The 18,926-nt window shown below is 46.9% G+C and overlaps 1 protein-coding gene across 3 annotated transcripts in view; it reads right to left on the bottom strand.

The window, feature by feature from the left end:
• Positions 1–18,467, bottom strand: part of si:dkey-91i10.2 (uncharacterized protein LOC555224 homolog) — a 181,628-nt gene extending 163,161 nt beyond the window's left edge. For 2 of the 3 annotated variants that reach the window (XM_034185893.1, XM_034185895.1), the window contains exon 1: positions 18,142–18,273. The gene's annotated coding sequence lies outside the window, so the exon portion shown is untranslated. Of the gene's footprint in view, positions 1–18,141 lie in introns of all 3 variants that reach the window. The other variant, XM_034185894.1, reaches the window with a different exon arrangement.
• Between the last annotated feature and the right edge of the window lie 459 nt (positions 18,468–18,926).

The raw sequence follows: 18,926 nt of genomic DNA, 5'->3' as shown, positions 1-18,926 counted from the left end.
TCCATCTATATGGAAAATGGGCTGTTAATGAAATGGAGTGTTGATAACCATCAATGGAAGACCGATAATCAACAAGAGGGCCCAGAACAAAGTCCCTTTGGCCGCTCCCTTATTTTTTCCCCTGTTGGTGTCGCCACAGCAAATCCAAGGTGGAGCTGCAAGTTGATTTTGGCACAAGTTTTACGCCAGATGCGCTTCCTGGTGCAAATCCATAATACATGTAGAATGGAGACGTGTGGGGTTTGAACCGGGAACTTTCCGCACTGGAAACAAGTGCACCTAACTGCTTAGCTACCAACCCAGGCCCCAGAATAAACTCATGTTATTATCTTCTCCTTTGTCTTTTGGCTGTTCCCGTTAGGGGTCGCCACAGCAGATCAATCATTTCCATCTCACCCTGTCCTCTGTATCTTCCTCTGTCACACCAACCACCTGCATGTCCTCTCTCAGCACATCCATGAACCTCCTCTTTGGTCTCCCTCTTCTCCTCCTGCCTGGTGGCTCCATCCTCAGCATCCTTCTCCCTATATACCCTGGGTCCCTCCTCTGCACATGTCCAAACCATCTCAATCTCGCCTCTCTGACTTTGTCTCCAAACCGTCCCACCTGAGCTGTCCCTCTGATATGTTCATTCCTAATCTTGTCCATTCTTGTCACTCCCAAAGAGAATCTAAACATCTTCAGCTCTGCCTCCTGACTTTTTGTTAGTGCCACCGTCTCTAAACCGTACAACATAGCTGGTCTCACTAAACTCATGTTATTATCATTATTATAAATACACAACCACATACAAACAATATCCATTATCACTCATCTAACAAAGAACATTCTGTCACTATTAGCTTTCCCAAGGGCGCAATTTAGAACTAGAAATTGGGGGGACAAAGTGTGAGGCCCGCAGGGCCGAAGCCCATAGGCCGGGGGTCTGGGGGCCCCCAGAAGCCAACGGTTTCTAGATAAGCTCAGATGCATTCTGAGCATCCAGAACAGTAATTTTAATGTTTTGAGAAGACCAATAAAGTGGACACCATTTGATTTATGCAATTTGAAACTGTGGATATAAGTACTTTATTCTGAGAATAGCCAGCATTGATTTTATTAACATCCTGGTGTAAATAAGGTATCACCACATGTGTAGAACTAAAAAAGAATGATAGGTTGAGTTTTCATTAAAAAAACAACTGTAATGTGGTGAAATGTATTCATAAATATGAAAGAACAGGCTCTTAATAATTATTAACTATCGCATACTGTATTTTTTTTCCTCAAGATTTGTTTTTGCATAAGTTTGAAAAAACAACAGATCATATGTTTAGGATCAATTACTTATCATGAATTTAATTTTCGAAGTGGCACTAATGACAACACTCATACTGAACATAATTTTGCTTGCATAGACTGATTTTAGAGATCAAGCAATAATTGCAGATGGGCTTTCTGAGGTCCCAGATAGCTTTTCTGATGTCCTTTTCTAACTTTCAGAATTTAGTAAATTAGCATATGGTCCATTGATACTTATGTGTAGACACTAGTCCCTAGAGGCAACTATTTTTGGTTTCAAATCTGGGCAAATGCAGTCCCAGAAAATTCAGAATGTGACGAATAAGAAACAGGTGTTGTAAACAAGTCAGTGCTGCTAAAAATACAAACTTGCAGAAACAAAGATACTATACTGACATGGTTTTGCACATAAGACTGACATAGCATGTTTCAAGTACACACATATATGTCAGAAGGTGGGGGGGACATACCATATTCTGTGCCCCCTGGTTGAAAAGGTGGGAGGGACATGTCCCCCCTATCCCCCCACCAAATTGCGCCCGTGGCGTTTCCTCCATGCTTGATTGATGGAACTACAGTCTGATTGATTTGTGTCAGTAGAACGTTTATTTCTTTCTAACTTTCACAAACTATAAGAAAAAAATGCAGCCTCTGGGTGCTCTGTCATTTTCCCACTTACAAAGACATGCATGTTACACCTCTATTCCACAGGACACCATTCTATTACAATCCCCCACGATCCAGAAAAACTGCAGAAACAGGATGAAATGGCTTACTTCGACATGTCTCCTTTCAGGCTAACTTATAAAGTGCAGACCTGGCAGCTGGCTGGTTTACAAAGTGCATACCTGGCATCCCACTTGAAAATTAAAATAAAGCTGAACCCGGTTGTGTTCTCAGCCAGAACCGCAACAAACGCTGCTTGTGCTTCAAATTTTTACCTCGATGGAGTACAGTCAAACAAGTATCAAGCTTTAATAATAAAAATAATAATAAAAATAATAGTGACTACTCCAGACTCAAGAGTACATAGATAAATTATTGTATATAGGTCCATATCTGGGCAGTTACAAATGAATACAGAGAACTTTGTATGTAACATCTGTAAGAAGTGGGTCGTAATCCTGAACCTATATTTTAAGCTGGTGTCAAACATAGCACATATAATGGGATTCACAGACTTGTCTAGAAGCTGCATAAACCGATACGCCAAATACCTGATCACAGCCTGACAACAGTGTGTGTCAAAGACTGTGCAGAGTGTACTTGTACTCTCATATTTGGAAAACCCAATGACTAATTTCAAAAATGTTATGATAGGACACATAGGTAGAGTTTGTTTATATAGATGATTTCTTGTACTTCCAACAAAGTTGAGTTTTGTACATAGTTGAGCAGTATGAGCGAAACGAGGTTAATTTAACATCAAGATTACACATATGGAATTTGCGTAGGATCATATTCCCTTGAGCATGTAGCTGCCTGCATTGTCTGGCTATATCAAGGTCATCATCACGTAGGTCATTACTGATTATGTGTCTGAGGTATCTACACGAGTCAGCTTCTTTCAGCACTTCACTGTTCAGATTAAACACTGGCAAATTTACCCCTTTTAGATAATGTCCCTAGAGGACATTACCGCATTCTTTTTGGGGTTGTCTAGTACACAGTGATTGTCAACAAACTGCTCACATACCTTCAGCAGTTTGTTGAACCCTGTCACTGAGGGTGCAATTAGCATCAAGTCATCTGCATACATAATGTGAGTAATTAGTATGCCACTATAAATTAATAGCAGCCAGCAGGACATTTATTTAGCCCGTGGCTCAGGTCATCCATATATATATATATATATATATATATATATATATATATATATATATATATATATATATATATATATATATATATATATATATATATATTAAATAAATGAGGGGACACAATGCCACCCTGTCTAACACTATTAGATACTCCAAAGCACTCTGAGAGATCATTCCCCCACCTGATACACATTTTCTGTTTAGTATACCATACCACCAGTAATCTGGCAATATAATCAGAAACTCCTCTCCTGATGAGAGCTTTATATAATAGTGAGTGATTTACCTTATCAAAAGTTTTAACAGCATCAAGGAAACATGCAAACATGTGACCAATAAGCACTGTGTTGGCATCTATGATTTCTTTCATCACATATACACAGTGATCTGTGTCATGCTTCTTTTTGAAGCCAAACTGATTAGGGTTGGTTACCATGTATTCAGAAATACGATTTAATAATATAATTTCCTAAACTTTGTTAACAATACTAGTTAATGCTATTGGCCGAAAGACGTGATGTTACCTGTTTTGTCCTTAATGAGTGTTACTAATACCACTGAAATCATAGGATCTGTCAGTACACCATGTACTAAGAGACTAGAAAAATGACTAAGAAGGTCTATCAGACGGTGGGTGCATATTTAAGGTGCTCAGCATATATACCATCAAGTCCACAAGTTTTGTTCTTTTCCAGGTTCTTCATGGCCATCCCAATCTCCTCCCTAGACACAAAAATTTCTTCACATCTGCTATTTACCTTGTGATTATAGTTATCATGTGTTTGCTTATGGCAGTTTGAAAGGTCCTCAAAGTTGCTCTTCTAAATTGCAGCTGTGGCAGCACCACCTGACACTCCATCTATGGTCGTCTGCAGGGGGGGTGTTGCTTTGATTCATTATTTTAACCTCCTTCCAAAATTATTTTACATCCAAGTTGGAAACCTCTTTGGCCAGTGACTCTTTACGCATAATGTTTTTTTTTTTTTTTAATAAAACTTTTGGTGTATTTACATCTCGCTTTGGCTTTTTGTGAAGGTCAAAGATGAGGCCCTGTTTAGGCTTGCCTGCACATAACCACACTTCTCTCATTTCACGTGAGGCTTTATGTAGGTTGGCCACATGTTCCTTCCATACTGCATATTAAATCTACTCTGGTTCCCAACATTATTGAAGATCTGACTCCCAGCATTTTTAAGGCACTTGATCATGTCGCCGTACAATAATTTGACCCTATCTGCATGCTGAATATTACTACAATTTGTATCTCTGCAATACATACAATATATAGGAACATCCTTTAGGACCCGTTCAAACATAGTGCAAATAAAGTACAATTCAGGGCGACTCACAGCGAAACAGCTCGTATGATCAAACCATGAAACATCGCGCCGACGGGCAGGCATGCACAATGCTGATGCAATGGTTCGTACATGCGGGAACACACTGCCAGCAGCTGCATGATGTGCAACCACATCTTGCAGCTCCTGTGAAGAAAAAATAATTATAAAATGTAAAAAAAAAATACATGCTGCGACGGTGTTGTGCATGCGGGAACACAGCAGCTTTTCACAGCAGCTGCATGATGCAGTTACACATCACGCAGCTGCTGAAAAATAAAAAATAAAACTTACATGCCACCCATGGGAGTCAAACCCGCACCTTCCAAAAGCTCTAATTGCCAGTCAGAAACTTTACCACTGAGCTACGATCGCAGTCCTGTGAAAGTTGCGGGAACCTGCCTGATATGAGGAAGGAGATGGACATATTTAAAATAAAATTAACCCACACACCATATAAAAACATCGCATTTAAGCAGCAATACAAATATGATCTGTTGTGTGGGCCGCCAGAAGAGGAGGTACTGCTGGCCCACCACCAGAGGGCGCCCTGCCTGGAGTGCGGGCTCCAGGCACCAGAGGGCGCAGCCGCCTCACAGGAGCAGCCAGGGTGACAGCTGTCACGCATCACCTGCAACAGCTGTTACCAATCAGCAGGACGACGTCTCCACCTCTTTGCCGAGATATCGTTCTACCTGGAAGGTAACATTCTCAGCTAACTGTGTGACAGTAACCTTTTGTGACTTTTGTGCGTTGTATAACAGACTCCTTTTCCAACGAGAGGTGGAGGTAGTTTTCCTGCCGTGCGGATTGCTGGGTGCAAACGCGCCCACATTTAATTGTTTCTTTGTTCCTCGCCAGCAGTACCAGGTCCGACACGCGGAGGCAGTGGCCACCTGGGAATTCGGGACTTGGCGGCTCCAGTATTCCCGGGGTCTGGTGGCGGAGGAAATCGTGTGGTTCCGGTTCTGCTTTGGACAGACGTCTCCTATCTTCGAGCCTGCCCACACGACACATCTTTGTGAATTGACTTTTGTCCATTGTTGTAATCTGTTGTATTTGTTGTGCACATTCACAACAGTAAAGTGTTGTTATTTGACCTACTCCATTGTCCGTTCATTTGTGCCCCCTGTTGTGGGTCCGTGTACCTACACTTTCCCAACAGGATATCTCGGCCAACGTCATGGACCCCGAGGGGCATCGACCGGCTGTTGAACGGCCAATGGAAGAACAGGGCGCACAGGCGTCCGCAGGAGGAATGATCGGTGAGTTGCAGCGGATCCTCACCGCTTTCACGGCTCGGTTGGATTTAATGACCGAGCAGAACGTCCTCCTTAACCGCAGGGTGGAGGCTCTCGCCGCGCAGGTGGAAGCGCGCCCTCAGGGCGCTGCTGCGGCTCTCCCTCCTGTCGACCCTGTGCGTAACAGTGACGTTCCACGGGTCGTTCAACGACCCCTCCCACCTTCCCCTGAAGCATACATAAGCCCTCCAGAGCCGTACGGGGGTTGTGTGGAGACATGCGCGGACTTTCTTATGCAGTGTTCGCTCGTCTTCGCACAACGTCCCGTCATGTACGCGACTGATGCTAGTAAGATAGCTTAGAGGAGAGACCGCTTCAGCCGTGCTGCTGTCAATGAGACAGGGGCGCCGGAGCGCAGCTGCTTATGCAGTCGACTTCCGCATCGTGGCTGCGAGGTCCGGCTGGAATAACGTTGCCCTCCGCGCCACCGTCGTTGGTCCTGAAGGAGCTCCTGGTGGCCAAGGACGAACCGCGGGATTTAGACGGGCTTATTGATCTCGTTATACGATTAGACAATCGGTTAGAGGAATGCCATCGGGAGCGAGGCGAAGGACGTGACCAGATACGCGCCGCCCCTCTCCCTTCCGGGTTCGAAAAGGGGCCGCCCTCCCCACGCTCCACAGCTGCAGCGCTTTGTGGGGCAACAGCTCCCCCTGTTGACGTTGTTAGGGAAACGCACAGGGCCAAAATGGGGAGGCTGATCCGTGGAGAGTGTTTTCTCTGCAGCTCAACAGAGCACACACAGAGAGACTGCCCCAAACGGCCAAAACGTCAACACTCGCCCTTAGAGACTGGGCTAAGGGGGGGTCAAGACATTCAAGTGAGACACACACAAATTGCCACACGACTCCCAGTCACAATCCTGAGCGGGGATTTAACCCTTCAAGCCCGAGCACTGGTGGACACGGGGTCAGAAGGGAATCTTCTAGACAGCAGATGGGCAAAGGAGGTAGGGCTCCCTCTGGTGGCACTTCCTACGCCATTGCAGGTGCGGGCACTAGATGGCACCCTCCTCCCTTTACTCACACACAAGACACCACCAGTAACTCTGGTGGTGTCTGGAAACCACCGGGAGGAGATTGAGTTTTTTGTAACTCCTTCTACCTCCCGCGTGATTTTTGGCATCCCATGGATGTTAAAGCACAATCCCCGGATCGATTGGCCGTCTGGGGTGGTGGTTCAGTGGAGCGAAACCTGCCATCGGGTGTGTTTAGGATCCTCGGTTCCTCCCGGTTCCCAGGCTAAGGAGGAGGTCAAAGTCCCTCCCAATCTGACGGCAGTGCCGGTTGAGTACCACGATCTTGCTGACGTCTTCAGCAAGGATCTGGCACTCACCCTTCCCCCGCACCGTCCGTACGATTGTGCCATTGATTTGGTTCCAGGCGCTGAGTTCCCGTCCAGCAGGCTGTACAACCTCTCACGACCTGAGCGCGAATCAATGGAGACCTACATCCGGTACTCATTAGCTGCCGGGCTGATCCGGAACTCCACCTCCCCGATGGGGGCAGGTTTCTTTTTTGTGGGCAAGAAAGATGGTGGACTTCGTCCATGTATTGATTACAGGGGGCTGAATGAGATTACGGTTCGCAACCGATACCCGTTGCCATTATTAGATTCCGTGTTCACCCCCCTGCATGGAGCCAAAATCTTTACTAAGCTGGATCTTAGAAATGCGTATCACCTGGTTCGGATCCGGAAGGGAGACGAATGGAAGACGGCATTCAACACCCCATTAGGTCACTTTGAGTACCTGGTCATGCCGTTCGGCCTCACAAACGCCCCCGCGACGTTCCAAGCATTAGTTAATGATGTCTTGCGGGATTTCCTGCACCGATTCGTCTTCGTATATCTAGACGATATACTCATCCTTTCTCCGGATCCTGAGACTCATGTCTGGCATGTACGTCAGGTCCTGCAGTGGTTGTTGGAGAACCGGCTGTTTGTGAAGGGCGAGAAGTGTGAGTTTCACCGCACATCTTTGTCCTTCCTGGGGTTTATCATCTCCCCCAACTCCGTCGCTCCTGATCCGGCCAAGGTTGCGGCGGTGAGAGACTGGCCCCAACCCACTAGCCGTAGGAAGCTGCAACAGTTCCTCGGCTTTGCAAATTTCTACAGGAGGTTCATTAAGGGCTACAGTCAGGTAGTTAGCCCCCTGACAGCCCTGACCTCACCAAAGGTCCCCTTCACCTGGTCGGATCGTTGCGATGCCGCATTCAAGGTGTTGAAACGGCGCTTCTCGTCTGCACCCGTTCTGGTGCAGCCCGATCCTAGTCGCCATTTAGTGGTTTAAGTGGACGCCTCGGACTCAGGGATAGGAGCCGTGCTTTCCCAGAGCGGGAAGACCGATAAGGTCCTTCACCCGTGTGCCTATTTTTCCCGCAGGTTGACCCCGGCCGAACGGAACTATGACGTCGGCAATCGAGAACTCCTTGCGGTGAAAGAGGCTCTTGAAGAGTGGAGACATCTGTTGGAGGGAACGTCCGTGCCATTCACGGTTTTCACTGACCACCGGAACCTGGAGTATATCAGGACCGCCAGGCGGCTGAACCCCAGGCAAGCCCGCTGGTCACTGTTCTTCGGCCGTTTTGACTTCCGGATCACCTACCGTCCGGGGACCAAGAACCAGAGATCGGATGCCTTGTCCCGGGTACATGAAGATGAAGTCAAAGCGGAGTTGTCGGATCCACCGGAACCCATCATCCCGGAGTCCACTATCGTGGCCACCCTCACCTGGGACGTAGAGAGAACCGTCCGGGAGGCCCTGGCACGAAGCCCGGACCCCGGAACTGGGCCGAAGAACAAACTATACATCCCACCAGAAGCTAGGGCTGCAGTCCTGGACTTCTGTCACGGCTCCAAGCTCTCCTGTCATCCAGGGGTGCGAAGAACCGTGGCAGTTGTCCGGCAGCGCTTCTGGTGGGCGTCCCTAGAGGCAGACGTCCGGGATTATATCCAGGCCTGCACCACCTGCACCAGGGGCAAGGCTGACCATCGCAGGGCATCAGGTCTACTCCAGCCGCTGCCTGTGCCTCATCGCCCCTGGTCCCACATCGGCCTGGATTTTGTCACGGGCCTCCCGCCGTCCCAGGGTAACACCACCATCCTCACGATAGTGGACCGATTCTCCAAGGTGGCCCACTTCGTGGCCCTCCCGAAGCTCCCAACAGCCCAGGAGACAGCGGACCTCCTGGTCCACCACGTCGTCCGGCTGCATGGGATTCCAACAGACATCGTCTCCGATCGCGGTCCCCAGTTCTCCTCGCAAGTCTGGAGGAGCTTCTGCCGGGAACTGGGGGCCACGGTGAGTCTCTCGTCCGGGTACCACCCTCAGACCAACGGGCAAGCAGAACGGGTAAACCAGGAGGTGGAGCAGGCCTTGCGCTGCGTGACTGCCGTACACCCGGCGGCCTGGAGTACCCATTTGGCCTGGATCGAGTATGCCCATAACAGCCAGGTGTCTTCAGCCACCGGCCTCTCCCCTTTTGAGGTATGTCTGGGGTATCAGCCCCCGTTGTTTCCGGTGGTTGAGGGAGAGGTCGGTGTGCCCTCGGTCCAGGCCCACCTACGGAAGTGCCGTCGGGTGTGGCGTGCCGCCCGTTCTGCTTTGCTAAAGGCCCGGACGAGGGCAAAAGCCCATGCAGACCGTCGGCGGACCCCGGCCCCTGCGTATCGGCCAGGGCAGGAGGTGTGGTTATCCACAAAGGACATCCCCCTCAAAGTGGACTCCCCCAAGTTACAGGACCGTTACATCGGCCCATTCAAGATCCTGAAGGTCATCAGTCCAGCCGCAGTGAGGCTTCAGCTGCCGGCCTCACTGCGGATCCATCCTGTGTTTCATGTGTCCCGGATTAAACCTCATCACTCCTCACCCCTCTGTACTCCGGGTCCGGCGCCGCCTCCTGCCCGGATCATCGATGGCGAGCCGGCTTGGACTGTACGCCGGCTTTTGGATGTCCGTAGGATGGGCCGGGGCTTCCAGTATTTGGTGGACTGGGAGGGGTACGGCCCCGAAGAACGCTCCTGGGTGAAGAGGAGCTTCATCCTGGACCCGGCCCTCCAGGCCGATTTCTACCGCCGCCACCCGGACAAGCCTGGTCGTTGAGGGGGGGGTCCTGTTGTGTGGGCCGCCAGAAGAGGAGGTACTGCTGGCCCACCACCAGAGGGCGCCCTGCCTGGAGTGCGGGCTCCAGGCACCAGAGGGCGCAGCCGCCCCACAGGAGCAGCCAGGGTGACAGCTGTCACGCATCACCTGCAACAGCTGTTACCAATCAGCAGGGGTACATCAGCAGGACGACGTCTCCACCTCTTTGCCGAGATATCGTTCTACCTGGAAGGTAACATTCTCAGCTAACTGTGTGACAGTAACCTTTTGTGACTTTTGTGCGTTGTATAACAGACTCCTTTTCCAACGAGAGGTGGAGGTAGTTTCCTGCCGTGCGGATTGCTGGGTGCAAACGCGCCCACATTTAATTGTTTCTTTGTTCCTCGCCAGCAGTACCAGGTCCGACACGCGGAGGCAGTGGCCACCGGGGAATTCGGGACTTGGCGGCTCCAGTATTCCCGGGATCTGGTGGCGGAGGAAATTGTGTGGTTCCGGTTCTGCTTTGGACAGACGTCTCCTATCTTCGAGCCTGCCCACACGACACATCTTTGTGAATTGACTTTTGTCCATTGTTGTAATCTGTTGTATTTGTTGTGCACATTCACAACAGTAAAGTGTTGTTATTTGACCTACTCCATTGTCTGTTCATTTGCGCCCCCTGTTGTGGGTCCGTGTACCTACACTTTCCCAACAATGATCTGTCTGTTCCTCTGTTCCTCTGTAGATGACCCATAGTCACAGACATACATTCATGAAGGGGCCATTAAATAACCCTGGTTAAATAAAAAGAAAAAAAAAACACCAGGCTTTGATTACCAGATGAAAACTTTACCACTGCACTACAATCACTGTTTGTAACAACAGTGTGAAATGGGTAAAATCGACAAGCAGATAAATGTATTTTCTAAAAAAAAAACAAAAAAACGCTGTGATAACTGAACAAATATTGTTTGGTACGGCCTATTTCTGCTTATATGACTGAAAGTGGCATATTTGTCATACTGTTGGCTTGTCCTGGTCATGCAGCACGCTGCTTACAGCCCTCATGGCTCGACACTCGTGTCCTGTCAGACGTGACATTCAGATCACCTGCTGTGTGTCCAAACGGACTGATGGCCCGTTTTTCCTCCCTTCTTTCTTCTCCCATCGCAAAAGCAATATATGTTTTTATGTATTTCCACACAAGCACACACATGCGCATGTCCATCAAAACACGTGTGCTGCAGCTGTGATGTCCAGAGCCAGAGATGTCCCAAAAGCTGTGGGCAGCCGGCCACGCCCCCTGTCCTGTCAGACCAAGATGTCACAGACCAAGATGTCACTCTGTGATCACATGAGAGATGCCTCGCCTATGGGGGGGGGGCCAAACCACAAGCACAGATGTGTTGTGTGTGTGTGTGGGGGGGGGGGGCAGGTGCACAAAAAACATGCACACGTGTTGTGGGGGGAGCCGACACTGTGGCACGCCACATGTGCACTAGTCAACTTCACAGTCGTGGGGCACTTAGACAAATTTCACTGCCAGCTCAACGGTGATTGTCTGCTGACTGTTTTCATGATGATAGTATGAATGGACACACATTTTCTAAGTGTCATGTGAGCATTGTTAGATGTTCTTGTGTGTCAACTGGAATTTGGGTGACACCTGCCACAAGATGGTTCGATGGGCTCGCACAGTGCACACTCTGTCTTTCAGCCGCTGGTGTGTGCAAATAGTTGTAGCAACAGGTGTACTAAGGGTTGGAGGCAACTACGAAATTACGTTTTGCACGATTCCTGCTTCATGTGCGCTTTCTTTCACAAATCAACCAAATTTGCACTATGTGTGAAGGGGCCCTTAACAAAACTTCAGTTATACAGGCATATCTATTACACACTGCTTCATACAGAACTTCCCACTTCAGTCTAGGGGTGCAACTGTTGGTAATATTCATCAAACTAGGTATCACTTCAACAAATAAAACCAAGAAACAAAACATCTGTGCTCCTACAATTCTTTCCAAAGCAGCAATCATCTCCTGATAGATGAAAATACCTGTTTCCATCTCCAGGTGCACTTCAAATCAAACAGTATTTAATGATAATCTTAGTTTTTAATGAAACATCCAAAAACAAAACAAAACAAAACAAAACCCAAGCATGAAAAACAGAACAAAACTGAAGAGACATTAGGTTTGACACACAGTTCTTTCTGTTGGATTGTATCAAGAGCAGATGAAAATTCCTCCTCCTGGCTAACCCCAGGAAGGACTTGGTTTTTTTTGTTTTGTTTTTTTAATCCCAGCCGGTGGATACAGAGATGATTAGCCTCGCATCAACCTCAAAAGCCCAGAGTCCAAACATCACCCCCCAACTCCCCTCAGCATCAGTGCTGTACAAACCTGCTCATGTCATCTCAATTTATTTTCCAATTTCCTGCAGGCAGAAAGAAAGCTTCTCCTCTCCACTCTTCCATCTATGAATCTCCAATTCATCAGAACACTATTCAAGTCCAAATGAGCTTCATTTGCATGAACAAACAGTTATTGTTCATACTTTAATATATGAAGCAACAAAAAGAACAGAGTTTGGGTTGCAATAACAATTTCAATAATGGCTAATCTGATTACAATTTCACTTAATCAAATTATTGTTTTTTTTTTGTAGAAAATGACAGAAAATAGCAAACAATCACCACCAGTTTCTCAAAGCCAACAATGATACCCAGAATCAAGCAACTCTTCATGTTTATTAATTGCTCTTCATTAACTCTTCAATGTGTTGCCTGATTCAGCACTGAACATTCCAAACTAAATGCTCAGTTTTTATCCCACTCCAAGGTCCAAAATAGACAATTGTCAATGTAAAAAAACAAAACAAAACTGATTAATGCTTTTATTTTATATCTGAATACCTGAAAGTTCAGTGACAATTTGCCAGAACGTACATCTGAGATGCAAGCTGTGATGTTTTGGCGAAAAAAAAATCCTCCTCTATACCACTTCATCATGACTGGGGATACAAAATCCCAAACATTCATGATCCACAATTTCTCCAATCACAGCCACAGAAGCCTGTTACGTCTTCTGGCTTGTCTGGGTGTCTTGGTGGCTTTCCTCACTCTTCTCCTTCTTGCACAGTCACTCAGTTTTTCAGCCAGCTACCATCAGGCCCGGCTCAGGTTACAGTGGCGAGCCAGTGACCACCGGCCCGGCCCAGGCTACTGCGCGAGCCAGCTACCACCAGGTCCGACCCAGGTTACAGCAGCGAGCCAGCTACCATCAGGCCTGGCGCAGGCTACTTCGGCAAGCCAGCTACCACCAGGCCCAACGCACGCTACAGCGGCGAGCCAGCTACCACCAGGCCCGGTGCAGGCTACAGCGGCGAGACAGCTACAACCAGGCCAGAGGCAGGCCAGTTGCAGGCTACAGCGGCGAGCCAGCTACCATCAGGCCTGGCGCAGGCTACAGTGGCGAGCCAGCTACCACCAGGCCTGGCGCAGGCTACAGCGGCAAGCCAGCTACCATCAGGCCCGGCGCGGGCTACAGCAGCGAGCCAGCTACCACCAGGCCCGGCGCAGGCTACAGGGGCGAGCCAGCTACCATCAGGCCCGGCGCAGGCTACAGCGGCGAGCCAGCTACCAACCAGGCCTGGCGCGGGCTACAGCGGCGAGCCAGCTACCACGGGGCCCAGTGCAGGCTACAGCGGCTAGCCAGCTACCACCAGGCCCGGCGCGGGCTACAGGGGTGAGCCAGCTACCATCAGGCCCAGCGTGGGCTACAGCAGCAAGCCAGCTACCACCAGGCCTGGCGCAGGCTACAGCAGCGAGACAGCTACAACCAGGCCAGAGGCAGGCCAGTTGCAGGCTACAGCGGTGAGCCAGCTACCATCAGGCCTGGTGCAGGCTACAGTGGCGAGCCAGCTACCACCAGGCCTGGCGCGGGCTACAGCAACTGAGACAGCTACCATCAGGCCCAGCGTGGGCTACAGCGGCGAGACAGCTACCACCAGGCCTGGCACGGGCTACAGCGGCGAGACAGCTACAACCAGGCCAGAGGCAGGCCAGTTGCAGGCTACAGCGGCGAGCCAGCTACCATCAGGCCTGGCGCAGGCTACAGCGGCAAGCCAGCTACCACCAGGCCTGGCGCGGGCTACAGCAGCGAGCCAGCTACCATCAGGCCCGGCGCAGGCTACAGGGGCAAGCCAGCTACCATCAGGCCCGGAGCGGACTACAGTGGCGAGCCAGCTACCAACCAGGAATGGCGCGGGCTACAGCGGTGAGCCAGCTACCACCAGGCCCAGCGCAGGCTACAGCAGCGAGCCAGCTACCATCAGGCCCGGCGCAGGCTACAGGGGCTAGCCAGCTACCATCAGGCCGGGCGCAGGCTACAGCAGCGAGCCAGCTATCAACCAGACCGGCATTGCTAATCGGCGACCTGCAAGTACGTCTTCAAAAATGCCACCTAAGAGTGCAAAATTTGAGGAGGATTTTATGACCTCCGCTCAAGTTTGGGATCTTCTGGATTAACAAATGGCCTCATTTAAGGAGCTACTGCAACAACAGGAAGGTACCTATAAAGGTTTCATTCAGATAATAATGGACTCCTTCAACAAAAGGCTAGATGGTGTCATTAAAGATCTGTGTGACCTGAAAGTAAGCCTTCAATATACTCAGAAGGAGGTTGATGATGTCAAATTAATTTCTGATGATCTTTCACGTAAGTGTAAAGAAATAATAAAAGACGTCTGTTTTTGATTCCACATACAACAATGTGGTTAGCAAATTTGATTACCTGGAGAACCAGTCTCAAAGGAATAATTTGGTGTTTGATGGAATTCAGGAGCCTGACCATGAGAAATGGTCTGACTCTGAGGATAAGATAAGGAAGATCATCTCTGAAAAACTTAAACTAGACCCAAGGCATATTGAATGGAGCGTGTGCATCGTAGTGGTAATAAACCTAGACCAATTGTGGTAAAGGTTTTGAGGCATAAGGATCGTATGGCTGTGTTGGAAAAGGCAAAGCTTCTAAAGGGATCAAGCATTTATATTAATGAAGACTTCTCTGTATCTGTGAGACAAAAATGCAAGGAGCTGATTCCAGCAATGAAAGAGGCAAGACAACGAGGTGACATTGCATATTTAAGATTTGGCAAACTTATCACCCACCGACCAACACAGCCAACAAAGGTCTGACATGTATTACTTTTTATTTATTTTATTTATTTGTTTTTTCTGTTTGTTTGTTTGTTTGTTTGGTTTTTCCCCATTTTTGTAGTTTTTGGGATTCATTGTCCATCAACTCCATGAATAGTGATAACAAATGCACAAAATGTCAGAAGCAATTAGGTTTGCAGCTTACCGGTTGTTCTTTTGTAAAATGTATTTCATCCTAAATGTGCACTTTTTTCTGACAGAATTAAGAAAATAGATTGTACATGGTTCTGTGAAAGCTGTTGCTTAATGTTCCCATTCTCTTCATTTAATGAAGAGCTTGAAAGACATCTTCTTGATAATTACGATGGTTTAGCTGTCAACGAGACTTTGTTATTCAACCCATTTGAACTTAATGGAGATGATGTAACTCATAGATTACAAGCTGATCCTGATATGAACTTTTTCTCTAATGTAAATAACCCTAACTCATGTGATTATTATGACGAACTTAAATTTAAACACCTTCTACAATCTTATCCTAATACTTATTAAACATTTTCAGTCTTACATTTAAATATTCGCAGTCTTCCAAAAAATTATGAGAAACTGACACATTTTATATCCTCTTTGACTCATGAGTTTTCTGTAATCGCCCTTACAGAAACATGGATGACTGAGCAGTGCAAAGCACTGGCTCCCAGTCGCTGCAAGATCAGATTTTAAGGTACTGTTTTTAGTTTATAAGATTGTTCATGGACTTGCACTTCCCTATCTGGCTGACCTGGTAAGGCCCTATGTACCACCTCGGGCTCTGTGTTCTCAGGGTGCAGGACTTTTATGTGTTCCAGGGAGAATAAAAACTCTGCCGGTCACAGAGCTTTCTCCTACGTGCCCCAGCTCTGTGGAACGATCTCCCGGCACACATACGGCAGTCGGATACTGTGGAGACTTTTAAATCAAGTTTAAGACTCGTTTGTTTTCCTTGTTTTATCATTAGTGTTATTATGTGTTTTTATTCTTGTATTCTTTATGGTTTTGTCTTTTTAAATTTTAATTCAGTTTTTTTCTGTTTTCATATGTTGTGTGATACACCTTGAGACAATTTCCTCGTGAACTGGCGCTATATAAATTAATAAATTTGAAATTTTGAAATTTGTTGACATGGAGGCAGCGTAAGTTAACCATCATTCATCACTGCATAGCATCTTATGAAATACCTCAAAAGACATTACATTATTCTTTCAACTGAGTATTCTTTATTGTGAATTTTGCCTATTATTCATTAAACACACACCATTTTGGAATATATTGCTCTTAACTATTTCACTAATTGGAAAACCATGACAGAGATAGGTTGCTTCAAGGCTATAAGATAATAATCAGCTGTGTAACGTGCATGACGTACTGAGCACAGTGCATGTTACTGTGATAACGTAAATTAGTTCAGACAAATTTGCGGGCCCCTGTATGTCCCAGGCCCCAGTGCGATGGCACGTGGTGCATTGTCTATCCCTACGCCACTGAGCACACAAGTGGTTGCCATGAACACACCATGCACATCTTCTGTGTGACAGGGGCTTCTGGTTACTGTCGGCAAAGAAAAATCATTTATGAAGTAGTTCTCTCTCTCTATCTCTCTCAGACACAGGAGGTGACATTAGAGGCATTAAAGATATGACAAAAATGTTTTGAAAATAAGCATTAAACAAAAAAAAGAGGAAACAGGCAAGAAACTCCAAAACCTCACATTTCCGCTGCACTGCTTCACCTCAGGAAGCTTTGGTGGACTGTGTCTGCTGCACGAACTGACAGGTTGGCACTAATCCATGAATGCACCAGATATCCTTTCATTTGCATCTGCTTATACATACCACAGTGCTGTTTGCCTGGCACACTCCAATTTAAAGGAAAAGAGATGCGCCATTAGAGCCTATCCCAGTGATTACTGGGCAAGAGATACAGTACACCCCGGACAGGCTGCCAGTCTATCGAAGGGCCCACACATATAGACAGACAACACATTCACACTCTCATTCACAATGTGTTTGGAAGTGGAAGGAAGGTACAGAACCCAGAGGGAACTGACGCAAACAGGGTGATAACATGCAAACTCCACGCAGAAAGGACCAGGTGGGAAGCTGGGACTCTCTCACTGCAAGGCCACAGTGCTGCCCTGGTTCATATCATGTTCACACTAATTACGCCAAAATTCCAAAGTGGTTTAAGTTAGCCAAATTTTTTTAAAAAGTGGTTCTGTCAAAACAGATGAAAACATTTGTGTTCTGAACTGTTCAGAACGACATAACTTAAATTCTTTAGAAATCATAGTGTACTTAAAAAATAACAAAAATTAATAACTGTAAATAATATGCAAATAACTGATACATTATAAAATAAAAATTATCAATACTTACAGATAGCAAGAGTTCATCATTAGGAAATCATTTAACGTAATAGTAAGAAATAATATGATAATCATAATAATTTATTTGTATAGCATTTCACGGTAACAATTAAAGCTGTAGTTATAAAATCAAATTAAAACACAGTAGATATATAATAATAAATATTAGTAAATGTATGGCGTTATTAGTGTGAACATGATATGAACCAATGTTAATAAAACACAAATTAATACAATGTGTTTATGTTCAAATGTATGCAGTTCCTCATATCCTTATATTTAAAAAGAACTTTCATGTTAGGTCCAGAAACAGGAGCTGTGTGACTTACAGTATGTGACACTACGAGGTTGTTCTGCTGAGCTGCTCTGTGAAAAGAGCCTGAAAGAGGGATCTCTATCTGTATGAAGCATCACATTACACCTCCTGTCCTCCCCAGACTTTCCTCCACACAAGGCTGCCATGAATTATTGAGCCATGGTGCTTTGTCAACTACTACACCGCTGACAAATATGCCGTATGGTGACAAAACGGGTTTATGGACCGGTTCCACGCAGACAATCCCTTGGGTCCGTTTAACCAAAAGGTGTAAAATGCTGTCCTGTTAAACGCTGCCAAACATCCACAGAGCACATGGTTCCTCTCGTTTCCACTCTGCAGCTCATTCTGTCACACACAGCTGCTGCCGCTCCAACCTCACCATCACATGACACCAAACCAACTGCATCAGAGTGATATTAGAAGGTTTGTGAGCTCACCTTTGTCAGCCGGCGTTGGAGACGTGCTGCTCGGCAGGCTGCCTCTTCTCTCTGCCTTACTCCTGCCAGGGTGTGTGGTATGTGTGTGTGTGTGAGCGAGGCCAGCCCTCTTCACTGGCTATTGTTACCAGGAGAAGATGCACACTGAGCATGCTCCAGCACCATCAGACCTCATGGTTGGCATGGAGACCAGGAAGCGGCTGGAGTAGTGAGGTGGAACTGTGTGCAGGTGCAGCGTGTCATCATCCACGCTGTGTTTCATTGCTTCGCTTTAATCCTTCATTCTCTGTCCTTTCATTCTCTGTAACCAGAACGAAGCAACAGCTGCTCCGGCAGCCCAGGACCTGGATCACAAACACAAGTTCACACACTGTCCCAGATAAAAGTAATCCGCCACAGTCCACAAGTCCAACAGGTGAAATTCAACAAGAAAAATACACTGTAAACTCAATGAGTTAGTTGAACTCAAACATTGAGGAAACCGATTGCCTTAAACCATTTGAGTTTGCCAACTTAAATAAAATAATTTTCAAAATTAATTGTTAAAGTTTTAGTAACTTAATTTATAGTTAATTAAACTTATGTAAATCTAGTTTATGTTTTTCAATAAAAAAGTGACAAATAAATTTCTGCCTAAAAAATTTGCATTACATTTTGGATTAGATTTTTGATGCATTCATTGGTTTGCTTGTTGACTCTGCGTTGTATGTTATGACTCCGCCCATTCACTCCCCTCGGGACGCGAACTCACGATCTCCGGATAGAAGTTGGACTCTCTAACCAGA

The sequence above is a fragment of the Thalassophryne amazonica genome, chromosome 14 (assembly GCF_902500255.1).
Source record: "Thalassophryne amazonica chromosome 14, fThaAma1.1, whole genome shotgun sequence".
Taxonomy (NCBI): domain Eukaryota; kingdom Metazoa; phylum Chordata; class Actinopteri; order Batrachoidiformes; family Batrachoididae; genus Thalassophryne; species Thalassophryne amazonica.
Note: the sequence above shows the minus strand (reverse complement) of the source record. Positions and strands in the feature narration are given on the sequence as shown.